Source organism: Pteropus vampyrus, unplaced genomic scaffold, assembly GCF_000151845.1.
Source record: "Pteropus vampyrus isolate Shadow unplaced genomic scaffold, Pvam_2.0 Scaffold142, whole genome shotgun sequence".
NCBI lineage: Eukaryota > Metazoa > Chordata > Mammalia > Chiroptera > Pteropodidae > Pteropus > Pteropus vampyrus.
The window spans coordinates 139,162-152,974 of NW_011888923.1; the positions used below are offsets into that span (position 1 = coordinate 139,162).

Sequence of the window (13,813 nt, forward strand, 5' to 3'; positions counted from 1 at the left end):
GTTATCAAATATGGTTTGGAAAGAACTGTTTTTGAACTCTAAGGAGGTTTTGGATCCTTTAAACTTTTTTCTCCCTTAAAAGCAAAAAAAATGGGGATTGCAAAGGACAAAATAATAAATCTCTTAGAATTTTAGGTTCGAGATTTTAAACTATTAATTATAAACTTAGGAAACAGATTTTTTGACTGCATTTTACAGTACGGAAAATGGTCTGTTCAGTGGTTAGGTGTGATAGATGGACATTTGGGATTTTGAGCTTTTAATTTTAGTTTTGACATATAATAACTTAAAATGTACTTTTTTAAGGTTTTCATTTTCTTTATCTGATTTAGGATAATTCAAGTTTTCCATTTGTGGTTTGTTAAAGCGCTTTGAAATTCCTGGGTAAAAGGCCTTCTGTAAGTGCAAATAGTGCAAATTTAAGAAACATACTATTTTGAGGTTCTGTTTTAGTGTGCATTCACATTGCTTTATAGATCTCAACCAAAGTATCTTCTTTTTGTTTTTTTCTGGTCATTTATCTCATTGATTTCTATCTTAGGTTGGATAAAATAGTTATTTTGACCTATTTCTTTGGAAAGAAACAGATCAGGAATTTTACGTTTTAAATGATAAATAGTAAGTGTTCCCCACATTTTTTACTAATGTTAAAATGGAAGTGCAGTTAGGAAACAGGCATGAGTATTGTACATTAGCTTTGATTATTGGTGTTGGGTATTGACTTCTCCTTTAGTACCACCTGTATACATAGCATTTTTCCATCCCATTCCCAGAGAATAATATAAAATATCTGTTCATGTGTATAAAATATATAACACACATCAAATCTTTCACTTGAAATTTTAAAATTTTACAAGAATCAGCATGGCATATAGGTAAGCCAGAATTTTATTTTTAAGAAAAAAGTATGGAATTAATTATATGAGGGGAAGAAGGTTTGAGGTTGAATATTTTTGTTTATACTATATCTAGAAACAGAAGGTAAAAAATTTAAGCAACCTCTAATACATAAAGCAACTAAATTCCTATTTTACAAAGGATTTGAGAGACATTGCCTAATTCTGAAACTTAAAATTGACTTGTTAATTTTTTTTTTTAATGCTAGCAAATGACAGAACATTACTATGGTATAGATAGTATTATCTTTTTTTTTTTTTTAAATGTAAATTGCCAAAGCTTCCTGGTATTTTGAAATATATAAGAGAAATTTTCACTTAAGTGGTATTTAAATCTTAGACTATTTTTCAGTTTAAAGAATAAAAAATAGTCTAAGATTTAAATACCATTTAAGATTATTCAATTCAATTTATGTATCCTATTCAATATATATTTCTCAATTTCTCTCTCACACTTGAAAATTTCTCTATATACAACACCCGATCTCCATCCTTTGGAATAAATTTTAGTTACTGTATTCCCCCATTTTATTCCATGTTTTTCAAATCTATTGTTTTGATTTCCTCAATTTACCTGTTTTGTACTCCAGTTTGTTGATTTTGTTTTTCTTCTCTTTGATGTCAGTAGGTCCTTTTGCTGTAGAGAAAAAGTTTCTCAGGTCTGATTATAAAATCTTTGTCTAAATGTCTTCTTTTTTATGGATATATATCTTGGGGCATTACTTAAGAGAATCTTATGTTATGGTTATATAACAACTTAAGATCTGGGGTATTTCATGAAACGGAGATGTCAGCTGATCAGTGCTGGTAGGAATTTACTTTCAGCTCCAGATTTGCCCATCAGAGCATATTTCCTCTCAGTAATTATATCCCTACTGGTCATGTTGCTGTCTAGAGCTTCTTAATGACATCTTCTGTAAGTCTCTGACAATAGCTAGAACATTGGTGGGCAAGCTTTTTCTGAAGAGAACCAGATGGTATTTTGGGCTTTGTAGGCCATGTTGTCTCTGTTTCAACTGTTCAACCTTACCTTTGTAGCACAAAAACAGCCAAAAGACAGTATTTAAATGAATGGGTGTGACTGTTTCCAATAAAACTTTATTTATGGACACTGAAATTTGGATTTTATATAATTATCATGTGTTATGGAATATTCTTCTTTTGATTTGTTTTCCTCCCAAAGCATTTACAAATATAGAAACCATTCTTTCACTTGTGGGCCATACAGAAACTGGCAGTGGGCTTTGTTTGACCATTAGTCCATATTTTGCCTAACCTTGAGCTATTAACTGGAAGAAGGAGGTACAGAAAGAAGTGGTTACTTATTGATAACTTCAGTTCATGCACGTATTCAGGGTTGCTTTTGTTACTGTCAAAAATAAAATAAATGTATTAATGTCATAGAAGATATAAGTGATGTCATTTTTAATGTTAAATTCAAGGTTGAGTCTAGTCATATCCAAGGTTAAAGTTGGTTTTCTTTATCATATAGTAAATGTGGAAAATTTCCAAGGGCTGTGGAACAAAATCTTGGATTTACACATTTAAAAAAGGCTAGAATACACAGAAATTGTATGGATTTATTAGATTTAAAGGCTTCAGTTAAGGAAAAGAACTGCCTTCAAGCCTATTTCAGCTAGTGATTTCTATTTTTGTGTATTCTGTCCCTACTTGATGGTTTGTACAATCTAATGATGGTAATTCAGAGCTGGAAAGTAAGTTTTCTCTAATTTTTTATCCTTTTTATAGCATTATAGTTTTTTTTTTTTTTTTGGTCTGAAATGCTGAAAGAGCCAAACTGTCTTTTTTACAGGTAGGAATTACTTTCCTTCTCCTGCCTATTCTTAAAAATACTTAAAAATACAGCTCGTTTGTTAGCTTGTGTCGGTACTAAATAATGTTAGACACTATATATTTCACAGCAGACATTTTTTCTATGTAACATTGTGAGCACTTGGTTAATTTGAAGAACGGTTAGTTTTGTTGATCCTTGCTATGGTAAAAATCAGCGTATACAGCACAGACTGAATGAATAGGGCTCAAACTCTTTAGGTTATGAAAATGGTTTCAACAGTGAACCCTTTAATGACTGTCAGATAGTATTCTAAAACATATTCAAGGAAAAAATGATTAGCATTTAAAAATATTTTTTTTTGTTTCACAGTTTATATACTTCCTTTTTAAAGTCCCCTTGAATAAATTCTAGGATTGCTAACTTCTGGTGTTCTATTTAGAGGAAAAAAAATCTATATTTGTGTATTTTATATTGAACCATAGCCATTCAGTCTAGTTACTAATCTCTTCTTTGTAAAAGCCCCTTCAGACATTGAAAAATATTGTTTATTCATCCTTATTTCTAATGTGAAGGGTATATTATTGCTGAGTTGTTAGATTTTCTTTCTCTGTTGTCATTCTGCAGTTTTATCCCTTTCTCTCTCTCCCACAGCTTCCTCCCCCTCCTTATTTTGGTAATGGTTGGCCGATTTGATATTTGCGAGGTATTCAGATTTGATAGCCGTGTAAGTATGGATCAGTATTCCCTTCTAAGCATCCTCTTTCCTCTAATGAAAGTTCTAGTTGGATTGTGCTGAGGGTAGTTTGTGATAGGTGAAGGGTCAAAATGGGAAACCAAATTGACTAATAAATTGAATTTCCGTGTCAGGTACCTTTTTATTTCAGGGTGCAGAGTCCGAGTTTAACTTACTGACTGCATGCCTTTATTGAATAGATGTTATTTAATACCTTTGTTGCTCAGTTCATTTATAAAATTGAGATAGTAGTAGTGGGATCATCCTATAGGAAGGGTCCTATATGTGAAGTATTTAGAACAGTACCATGCACATAGTTAGTACTCAATAAATATTTGTATCATCACCATTATCATTCACAGTTTGGATGAAGAACAGCTGCCGCTAGTTTTAAGCAGGACAAGGACATTATCAAAATTGAATTTCAGAAAGATTGCTTTCATAGTCGAGGGGAAGATGTAGTCAGGGCCAGGTAAGCAAAGGTAGAGGTGGGAAGATCAGTGTTATGGGTTGAATTGTGCCCCACCCCCACTCATATGTTGAAGGCCTAACCCCCAAGTACCTCAGAATGTGACTGTATTTGGAGACAGGGCCTTTAAAAGTGTGATTAAGTTAAAATAATGTTGTTTAACTGGTACTGAAAATATACGAGGAGGAAAAGGTATGTGGAGCGTGTTGAGTTGGAAGTGCACGCAGAGCATTCAGGCAGTTGGCTAATTATGTATCTGAAGCTCGGAAGAGAGGTCAGTTCTAGAGCTTGGTAATTATCATTTATGTAAGCAGGATTTGAGAATGCGAAGAGAAGTCCATAGATAGGTCCTCTGATGAATACTCACATTTAAAAGTGGCAGGCAGAAGAGGGGCAGTTGTGGAACAGAGAAAAGGAGCTGACTAGAGACATACAACAAGAAGGTGATAAGAACTGCTAAGACTGGATGACAAATGAGTAGCATTTCCAATCTGTACGTTGAGGTGATTTTTGTCCCAAGGCCCAGCAGCCCATAGTTGCTCATATTTTTAGTGCTTATTAAATGTCAAGCCTTGAGCTGAGATCTTTCATGCATTAGCTTATTTAACCCTCATTATAGCTCTAAGTTAGGTACTACTATTACTTATGGATGTAGAAACTGAGGCTTGGAAAAATTAAGTTACTTGCCTCAGATTACAGAGTGAGTAGGCAGTAAAGTAAGGATCTGAAACCAGGTGGGCTAACTCCTAAGCATGAATTCTTACTGTGCCAGGATACCTCCTAACTTAAATTCGGGGTCGAAGATTTTCTGGGTATATATGAGGCAGGAACAAAGGAAATTGAGGGATGAGAATGCTAGAAAGAGCAGTAGCATGAAAATGGAATGAATGTTCATTTCTGTGCCAAGAGTGATAGTTTGGGACAGAAAGAACAGATCAATGGACTGGGGTGTTCATTGAAGGCCAAGAGGGTGACAGGAACGCTGGGTAGTCAGAGAATTCTGTCAACAGGAACAGAAATCAAAGGTTTTTCTTACTGGGGATAAGCAATGCTTGATGTTGAAGGCTGACTTCCTAAGAACTTAAAGTCATTTTGTCAGTTTCCTATGCCAACCTACTCAGCCTCCAAAAACAAATGAAATCAAGACTTACTGAGATTTTGATGGAAATACTTTTAATTAATTTGAAGAGTAAGACATAGATGACTTTTTTTGATAGGAATATTATATTTATTCAAGCCCTTAATAAAACATAAATGAAATTTATTATTTTTATAAGACAAAGTTTTAGTTCTGTAAATCCTTTGTGTTTCCTCTTCAATTTATATCTAGGAATATTACTTGTATTGTGAACTCTCCAATTTCTAAGATTGTTAGTATTTAGGAAAGCAATTGATCTTTTAATTGCATAATAACATTATAAAACTTTTATTAGTTCTAATACTTTTCCAGTTTATTTTCTTGGATTATTCCCAGTTAGGCAATCATATTGTCTACAAATAATAATTGTCTCTTTCTTATTTTTTTAACCTCATTTCTTTTCTTGCCTTACTTCAGTTAAGTGGAACTTACAAAAATAATGTTAAGTAAAAGTGGCAATAGTATACATTCTTGTTTTCAAGATTGCTCTCATATTTCATATTCATAATGATATTGAATATTGGCTTGGAATGTTAAAGAAGTTAAAGAAGTATGTGTTTGATGGAGCATTTTATCAGTTCCCTTTTTGACAAGGCCTCCTTTAACAGAAATATATTTTTCTCTGTCATTGTGTGGAGCTCTTAGCTGAATTAAAGATGGCCTTTGAGATTTCCTGAAGGAAAAGTTTCCCAGTTAGCCAATTCTCGGCTGCATCTGTGTCATTTAATTTCTTAGCAAGGCAAACTCATGATCTGGATGTTAATTGGGTATCCAAGGGAGGACAGGACGACTTTCTAGAGGTAGCTCATTTGAGTGAAGTTTGCTAAATCCATCTAAATCTGACACGTCATTGCCTTTATACCTAAAACTAGTGAAATTCCTGAAACAAAAACTGCTGTGATGCATAATCAAGAGTGTCTAGGTCTAGCTAGTCTCTGGGACCCTCATATTGTTGGGCTAGTGCCGAGGTCTTTGTCTTGCCTGATGACAGTCTAGTCTTTACTTAGACGTCTTGGAGAATGAGGAGTGGATGCTACTTATCCTAGGGCTGTGCTGAACACCATGGCTTCCTAATCAAAGCAACAGTTGCCTCACATTTTCCCTTTCTCCAAAGTTTTATTTCATTCTGCAGTGTACAGTGCAGTGGGGTGTTCATGAGTATGTCGTGCTTGAGGGACAGTGAGGTGGTTCAGGTCTTTGGCCCACTCCATCCCCATCCGTGTGCGTCTGACTGTACCTTTATATAGTCTGCGTTTATGATGAAGACTCGGCTTGTTGGCTCTTTTTAAGAAAGAAGGAGAAAAGAGTAAAGTTTTACAAGTTTTCCATTTGCTAAACTTTATTTTGTAAAGTATTCTTTACAATTATAGAGTTTTGTTTTATTTTAAGTAGTTCAACTGTAATAAAGACTGTGCACCAAATAATGGGCAAATGCGCGCAAACACTTGCCATTTACATTTTTGGCAGGTAGGAAATGTGAAATATCCGTCTTGAGAGAAGTGATGATTTCCTCACTGAATTGTGGAATTTGTTTCCTTTTAGTCACTTTCAGGAAGAGTAGGTGAGAAAGTTGTACCTCAGAAAATTTTTGATTTGTATTTAAATTGCAAGATTGTCTATTATCATACAGTTCATTTAGTCAGTTAAGTTAAAATACACAAACGTGCTTTGGAATTTAGTACAGTATAAATATCCCAAAGACCGGATCTGCTTTATATAATTTGAGTCCCTTTCTCAAATTAGAATTCTTCTTCTTTTCTTTAGGCATTTGCAGCTAATACTATGAAAGCCTTGAAAGCATCCCATGTGGGTGGAGTTTAGCCAGGCAGAAACCTGATTAAAATACCACAGAAAGGGAAGGAGGTGAGACAATTGAATGTGCTGGTGAGAATATTAAAGAGGTGGCTGGCCTTTTGCTGGATATGGAGTCAGCTGAGGCCATTAGAGCATTCTATGGCAGTAACTGAACCAAACCTCTCGAGTTGGTTCTCAGAGTAAGTCGGAAAGTGTCCAGAGGGTAGGATGTACCTTAAAAATGAAGGTTGTGGAGACTTAAGTAAGGGGCTTAGACTTTGTTTCCTGTTCTTCCCCTCTTCGCTGTACGCAGTTGACCAATGATGTCTTTCACTCTGCTCTTTCTGTCACCAGTCCTCAGCTGTGTCCCAGAGAGAGCTATCAGGAATAGCTGTCTTCCTCCTACTCCCTTTCTTTGACTCATACTGGGCTTGACAAGCATTGTTATAGACTTCGTTTCCCCAGTCTTACCCATCTCATTCTGCCTCAGGCGATACTTACTAATGTCCATCCTTTCTCTTTCAGTTCCTTACTAGTTATCTCAGGAAAGTATTTCTTCCCCAAAACAGACCTTGATTATGGCTAGTTAGGGATAGAAGTGGAGCTAGTAATAACTGCACTAAGGAAGAGAACAGCTGTACATTATAAAAGTAAAAGCAAATATCATAAAGAACCTCTTCACAGCTCTTGAAAATACCCAGAATACCCATTTAAACCTTCTGCAAGTATCTCCTCCTTCATCAATTAAATGTTTTTGCCTCAAATACCAACATTTAAAATAAATAGAAAATGTTTCTTCATCTCAAGACTTTTATAGGTATTCAAAAATATTGTTTTCTATAATTTTTCGTTGGAAAATGTATGTCAGCCTCTTAATGGATTTAGTAGGTTAGTGACATAGCCTGGAGTATAACTACAGTTTTTAAAATTGTTACTGTGGAAATGTGAATGTTAAATAATGAATCCACAGTGAACTTTTGAAACGTATCGAAGTTATAAATTGAGAACAGCCAGTGTTTTATGTCATCTAAAAGGTAGTTATGTTCTTTCTTCTTTCTTTGACTTGCATCCCTATTTAATCATCATCTGATCTTGATTCCGCTTCTCAATCTCTCTTGATCTTATCCTCACTGCTACAAACAACCAAGTCCAGGCCCCCAATCATCTCTTACAGAAATGTTGCGTTAGGCGCAAAACCACTGTAGTTGCTTTCACTCTTGCTGTCCTCCAGTTTGTTTCCACACTTATAGCAAGGGTAGTCTTATAAAATTAAATCTGATTCTCACTCCCTTGCTTTAAAGCCTTTTGTTGGCTCTTGCAGCACCATTTTTGGCAAGAAAGGAGAATGCAAGATGGTGGGGACCTTAGCATGTCATGTCTTAGGAATCCTACCTTAGAAAAACAATGTGCGTCAGAGAGAGAGTGAGCCCCCTTCAATACATGATGATCATCCTGCCTACTAGTAAATGTGGTGTAATCAGGGTTTGAGAATCTGACTGATCATATTAGCAGTTCTTTTTCTCTGGTCAGAGTAGGATGGTAGGGTGACCAATTCGTCTTTGGGACTTTATTGGTTTTAAAATGGAAAGTCCTGTGTCCTGGGAACTGCGTCAGTCCTGGGAAACTGGGACAGCTGGTCACACCAGGTGAGAGAGCTAGGAAGAAAGTGAATTCTTGCATTTATCCTGCAGTCTGAGCTCTGGGCCTTTGTACCCACTGTTCTCTCTGCTTAGAATATACAGTTGGCTAATTCCTTCTCATTATTTAAAGTCTCAGTTAATCTTTCCAGTGGCTTTTAGACTATGTTAAGTTTCCTGGCTCTAGGTACTATCCTTGCCTAGCATAACACTTATCACTTTGGACTATGATTGCTTGTTTAATTAGAAAGGCAGTGCTGTCTGGTGCAGTGGTGTGCACCCCTGGTGGCATGTTAGAATCACCCGAGGAGCTTTCTAAATTTTAAGAACATACCACAGCTTTTGGCAGCCAAGATTGAGACTGATAGGAGAAAGGATAGAAGTGAATTCGAGAGTCAGAGAGGCTTCACCACTTTCATTTATTCAATAACTGTCTGTGGAGTACTGTGTGCCAGGCACAGTGTTCGGGGTATAGGCAGGAAATAATGTAGACGACTTGTGTCTCATGGCACCCACACTTTAGAACTTTCTACCACGGCATGTTCCTTCAGCATCAGTCATTCACTCTGTACGTCCTTATGAGTTCTGCTAGTTCTGTACAGACCGCTGGCACTGTCATTTATTTTTTTAAAAGCCCTAACTTTTTGTACTGAAACATATTTGCTTTAAAGTGAAACTTTATATCACTACCAAAATTAAAAAGCCTATGTGACTTGCCATGAGTAGAAGTAACTATAAAAATGAATGAATAGAAACAAAACCAACCTAAAAAATACATTTATAAAAATGTAATCATGAAAGTAAATTACTCAATGTAAGAAATAGAGCTGTTTGTTTATGACCATTTAGCAACAGGTGACTATCCAGCTTCATGGCTGTTAAGACAGAGACTAGGGTTTTGCATTAATAAGATGGTTTAGTTTTTAGTTGTGATATTAACTAGCACTGAGAAACCCATTTCACATGTTTAAGCAGTTAGAAAGGACAACATATTTGCCAGAATGTAATCAAAACTCCTAACAGAGATCAGCAGCTCTTCCAGCAGAAAGGAAGCAGGTTGGGACCAGGTTGCCAAATCCCATTGGCCCAGGTCAGGTGTCTTTCTCCTACCGAAGAGAAGAGGTTTTAAGAAACTCTTGGGTGGATGGATGGTGGGAACCCTTCTGGTTCCAGCCTCTCACATCCTGGGATTTGCTGTAAGGCCTTCAGGGAAGTCCCAGGCTATGTTGAGGGGCTTAGGAAAGCAGACCCTCTGCGCTGCTCCTAGCTGTTATGGATACAGTGTTAACTGTCCAAGCTGTGACAGCATAGCGCAGTGGTCTTCAAAGTGGGGTGCTTCTCCAAGGAACAAGATGTACAGGATGATCCACTGGGGTGTAGGAAAAACACTTAAGCTGTTGTTTTTAAATTTTAGTAGTGCCTGGGTATTCTTCATGTACAAATACATATATTTTGTGATGTACGCTTTATGACTACTCTTGTAGTTATACAATTATAAGAACACCCCTATAAATGGCCTCTGAGGCTCTCTCTGACCTCTGACCTTATTACTAGTGCCCTTTTTCCTCATAACTTCAAATCTTGTTTCAGCTCCTTTGGCTTTTTATTTGCTGTTCCTGAAAGGCTGCTGAACCACCTGCCTTTGCTCTGGTGATTCCCTCTGCTTGGAATACTCTTCTCCAGAGATCCACTTTACCCTCTTGGCTAACTGCCTCGTCTCCTGAAAGGGTTCGCTCAAATGCCCTTTCTCAAGGAGTCCTGCCTTGACCACCCATTTTAATACTGCAGCTGCTACCTTGCCCCTTACACACTCTTAACCTTCCTTATCTTGCTCAACTTTCTCTCTCTCTCTCTCTTTTCTTTTTAGCACATATTACTTCTGGATATACTGTATAATGTAGGTATCATATCTATTGGTTATTGTTTGTTTCCTTCTGCAGAATGTAAGATCCACAAGGCCAGGACTGACTTTCTGCTTTGTTCACAGCTGTGTTCCAAATGCTTTGAGAACAGTGCCTGTTCAATACATTTTTGTCGAATGAATAAAGCATTGACACATAGTAGGTTCAGTAACAGGTTTCTTTTAATGAGTGAATAAATTATTTAGGAAAATTAGAAATGTAAAAATATCTAGCACATTCTGTGCCCTGAAGTAGCTCCGTGTAGCGATGGAGACCAATGTGTAAGAAAATAATTTTAAGTCTGTGATCATTGCAGCAGTAGAATTATATGGTGGTGGGTAGAGAGGTGGCATTGAGAAGAGTGTGATTAACACTCTGGAGGTGGAGGCACTTCAAAAATCAGTGCATCTGAAAGGGATGGGTCTACATGTAGAAGCTTTAAAGGTGTAGAAACCTGCCTAAGTCTGGAACTCATTTATCTAACATGTATGTAAGATGGCCTTTGAAATGTAGAGGAAGATTTATAATGCCAAGATTACTAATTTATTTGTTCTTTAAAGAACTAGATTAATAATATCTGCTCTTGGGGAGAAAGCTTTTGGAAATTTTTAAATGCATTCCCCCCTCCCCACCGAGTAAGCCGTTAACCAGGAAGAAAAGTGCTTTTCTGTGCACATTCACCAGTACCTAGTTCCTCTACCCATTTCACCCTGATCTCACAATAGCTAAGACCCAGACTTCGATACAACACTATGCTTAGCTTTAAACTCAGACAATTCGTACAACAATATTATTCTCCAGAGTACTACTAGCAATAGTCTAAACCTCAAAGGACTTGGCAGTGCTTTATATGTCTCCAGAGAAGCCTGTTCTATAATTAATAAACCTTGATAAAACCTCACCAACCTTTGCTAATACAGCCTATATACCGCCATCCTTATGTACCAAATCGTTTCATAGTTGTGATAACCTTATGTAAGTAGGTCCTATTATTAGTATTGTTTGCCATCCTTTGCAAACCCTAAAAAGGAACTACAGTAAGCATAAATATTCTATAAATACTTTTCATGCCTCAGGCAAGTCTAAATTATCTTCAACCAACTGATCAATCCATAAGTGTTTGTTCGTTTGTATGTGTACCAGCACTGTAAACAGAAAAGCAGCATGTCTGTATGAAAATACGTAGGGGCTTATTAGAAACACATTGATCTGATTAAAAGAAAAGTTATTCCTTGGCCAATTAAATGTGTTTTCTGCCACCCCAATTATGTTGTTTTAAATGTTTTGAAAATTTTGAGTTTTAATCCATTAACTGTAGATAGTCCTACTTTTACTAGTTCAGAGAAAACAGAAATGAGGAAAACTATTTGAATACAGTGCTTGAGACTCTGTAGAAACCCTTTCTTTGATAGACACATGTCTTTCCTCTAACTTGAATTAAGCAGATGGTATATCTCCATCATTTGTTCCTCTATGTTATGTTAATTGGTGTTATTTCAATAATTTCATTAGTTCTACTTTGATGAATACATAGTAGACTGCCTATTGTAAATGTATCCTGCCCTCCTTCCCTCTCCTCCTCTCCTCTTCTCCTTTTTGTTTCTAACACACCTTGGGCCTTTTTGGATATTTAATAATTTCTCAAGGACATAAATTGGGAGCAAAAGGAATCGTTTAGCGATGTATCATTTCATTTCATCAAAATCTATGGCCAGAATGCTTAGACAATAGCATTTGACATTGTGCGGCCACTGTGTGTCTCCACTGCACTCTTAGTCCATGGGGATGAGTGCTGAAAGGGAGGGAGGAGGCAGGGAAGGCGTTGGTTGCTGAGACAGGCACTGCCTGTTGTGATAGATGCCCTGCTTGCAGGACCCAGTCGAGCATCTGTCCAGACACACTCCTCCTCTGTTCATATAAATAATGCAGCAGTGCTGCTAACAAGAATGAAAAGGAAAATGCTGATTTTCCTGCCTCCCCTCCCCACCTTTTACAGAATGATGTGCTTTGTAAACAAATAAGGAATTGCTAACCTCGCTGATGGGGCCATTTAGGCCTAGGCTGATTGTTTAATCAGTTTCTCACAGAGTCCATGATGGAGTTCATGATCACAATGCTAATGATACCTAGCATTCATTGAGCATTTCTTGTGGGCTTGGTGCTTGGCTTTACCTGAATCATTTCATTTCATTGTCATAATCGCTTTTTGTAGTAAGTACTGTTATTAATTACATTTTACAGATGAGCCTATGAAAACTTGCTCAAGATTACTCCGTTAGTAAGTCGTAGAGCAGGAACAACAACCCTGGCCATCTGATTTCAGAGAGCTGGCTCCCTTCACCACTAAGGTAAATTGTGCAAAGACCTGGAAGCTCAGTCAAGAGCCAGGGATGAAATGAGGCGCTTGCTCTTAGAGCACCAGACGAGGAGAACATCACTCACTGTGTAAAATCACCTGGAAAACACACAGGACTAAACCTCGCCATTGGTGAAATAAAACAACTTTTTATCCTCAGAACTGAAAAATAATTCAGCTGACTAGTGCCTAGTTTGAGGTCAGAGATCACTGGCTTGCATTGCTTTTTTTTGGTCATTAACTAGATGACATTTCTGCTTTTGCCTGTCTACTTTGCTTAATTTTCTGAATTTTGTCACTCCTTGGTGTGGAAATAGGCATACTGCCTCAGTTGGTGGGGACAAAAAACAGCAGAGGGAGAGACTGTATTATCATCTGACTATTTCTTAAGAAGCTCTGTAAAGTTCTAGAAATCTAACAGCTTTAGAATTTATAATTTTTGGAATTTATGTAAAAAGTAAATATTTACATAAAAAAATTTATGTAACAAGAATGAAAAGGAAAATGCTGATTTTCCTGAGGTATTTTTCCTAAGGTAAATTGATTGTTTTTTCTTTTATGTGTCATAACCTGCCTTTGTTCTTACTCTCATATTGTCTCTGAGCAAAAAATGGAGGGTATAACAAGGATACTATTGGTAAAACAGATGTTTCTTACTTGAAATTGCATGCACTTATGGTCTTGTGTGTTAACTACTCTTAACAACTGTGTTTACTATTGAAACTGGAAATACAGACTTTGATTATAGTTTAGCCAGCATTTTTTTTTACTGCTCTCCCATAAATGGATTATTTTTAGTTTAAGTTTTTGCTGCAAGCCCTTTCCCACTACTTAATTGACTCTTCAATCACCACTTGCAGTGCACATGTCAGCATTCCCATGGATGCTAAACACACACACAGTGTAGTTGGCACAATGGCAGGTTCATTGTGAATTACTGGGCTCTTTTTCTATCGCTTTTAATGCTGGAATTGGAATCCATTCTGGTTTCCTTCCAGTTTTCAAATGCAAAATCTAGCGAGTGTATGTCTGTCTCCTGTCAAAGTTTATCCTAGTAGCTCTTGGTGATCATCGTAAAATAATCCATCTGAAAT

General features: G+C 36.7%; 1 protein-coding gene across 3 annotated transcripts in view; it reads left to right on the forward strand.

The window, feature by feature from the left end:
* RERE (arginine-glutamic acid dipeptide repeats) overlaps positions 1-13,813 on the forward strand; it is a 366,623-nt gene that overhangs the window by 64,255 nt on the left and 288,555 nt on the right. Inside the window, exon 1 of one of the 3 annotated variants that reach the window (XM_011368443.2) lies at positions 12,637-12,711. The exons of the other annotated variants lie outside the window; for them this stretch is intronic. The gene's annotated coding sequence lies outside the window, so the exon portion shown is untranslated. Of the gene's footprint in view, positions 1-12,636; positions 12,712-13,813 lie in introns of those variants that run through there. 3 annotated transcript variants of the gene reach the window in all.